The sequence below is a fragment of the Penaeus monodon genome, chromosome 22, assembly GCF_015228065.2.
Source record: "Penaeus monodon isolate SGIC_2016 chromosome 22, NSTDA_Pmon_1, whole genome shotgun sequence".
Classification (NCBI taxonomy): domain Eukaryota; kingdom Metazoa; phylum Arthropoda; class Malacostraca; order Decapoda; family Penaeidae; genus Penaeus; species Penaeus monodon.
The window spans coordinates 7,083,276-7,085,170 of record NC_051407.1 but is presented as its reverse complement, the minus strand read 5'-3'; positions in this window follow the sequence as shown (position 1 = coordinate 7,085,170).

Genomic DNA, 1,895 nt, shown 5'->3' with positions numbered 1-1,895 from the left:
GACGTAATAAAATATGCAAATTACGGTATGAATTTATTAGTGTTCTTTTCACACAATTCTCCATGCAGCACCCATACAACACAACGACGATTCCAGTAAAAGGTAAAACTATATTCACATTTCTCGTTCAATATACAAAGTTTTGGGTACATGGTACAACTGTGATAACGGTGAAACTTTGCCGTTAGTTGGATGCTACTACTGCCGCTGCTAACACCGATATTTCTAAACATGGTGTTTATTCTTATATAATTGTTACTTCTAGAGCATTATTAATTTCAAAACCTCTGCTGTTATAAAAGACATGGGCGCTTTCTTTCGAACCAACTGACATCCCTTAGCCTTTCACTGCTTGAAGACCCGTTACTGCTTACAAAGCCAAGGTTGACTTTTAGAGTATCGGAGCTTAAACCATATTTTCTCTCTAAACATACACAGCATATTTCATTTTTTATGGTAAACTTACATCATAAATAATGGTTTCCCTTCATGGTGTTGGTAAGGCTGTGGCACCGGTGAAACGTGTGTGTTTGGCGGAAGAGTTCTGATATTACCACCATTGAGTCCGAAACCATGGCTAATTCCAAGACCAACGCTACTTTCTAAATCCTTTCTACCACTGAAGCCACTGCTGGTTCCAAGACCATTGTTCCCTCCTAAACCACTGTTGCCTACTATACCATTGTTAATTCCAAAACCATTATTTGATCCAAGTATTGTGCTTCTAAACCCATTACCGAAACCAAGGTCGCTAATGCTACCGATACCATTATCAACAACAGAGCTTCCAAAACCATTGCTAATTCCAAATCCATTATTGTTTCCAAAACCATTGTTGTTGCCTTGAATTCTGAAACTAAAACCATTTCCACTACCAAATCCGTTGCCACTTCCAACACTAGAACTGACACCATTACTGCTGCCAAAACCATTCGACGTACCAGCAGTAATAGAAGTGATGTCACCAAGATCTCCATTCGACTGACCACCACTTACAGAGGCTGCACTCAGTGCAGTCTGCAGATCGACTCCACTGGGAAGAACGGGGTTCTCTCCTTCAGCGTAGTTGACGAAGTAAACATCAGGATCAGATGACGGTGGTGCTGGAACGTGAATTACCTTCTGACCTCCTTCAGACTGTTTGTTGAGAACATACACGACGTGCTGCTGCTGAGGAGGAGGCACAACGATAGGATCAGGTCCTTGTCCTCCTTCAGGAGTTCGGATGAACAACAGATTGGTCTCAACAGTTGGTGCTGGGATAAAAAGTGGAGGACCTGAAGGCGTGGGAATTCTTGGCACATCATACAAGAAAACACGACGGTTGACTCTTGGAGTAACACACCTGCCGTCCACATGTAACACTTGACCTTCGTTGCATCTTCGAGGTGTTAAAGGGGCGAAGGATGGACCGGAAGGCGGAAGAAGGCTGTAGCCCTGAGGTCTTGCAGAAACCCCAATTATAACAGTGAAGATGAGTACCTGAAATATAAAACGAAAATAATTGACACTGATCTACATAGTCATTGATATACTTTCTTTGTAGTATAACTTCATATATTTGTGGCTACGAGATTAAAAGAGGGCTTACCAGAAGCTTCATTGTGAAGATATTGTGATGTGTTAGTGACAGGAGACCCTTTTATACCACATTTCACTAGTTCAAAATCAACTCTCTCTTCCCTAAAACTTTTATCGTAATATTCCTGTTTGAGTTTCTACTATTAACGGATATGCAGTTTCATATAAACCTTGCGGCGTATTCGCTAATGCAAATTTGCCAAATATTTAATTTATTCAGTTAAGGTTTTATACTGCATGCCTCATAACTCCATATTAAATAACTGTTTTCCTTCAAATATTTATGAATTCAAGAAAGTGAAGTAACATGCCGT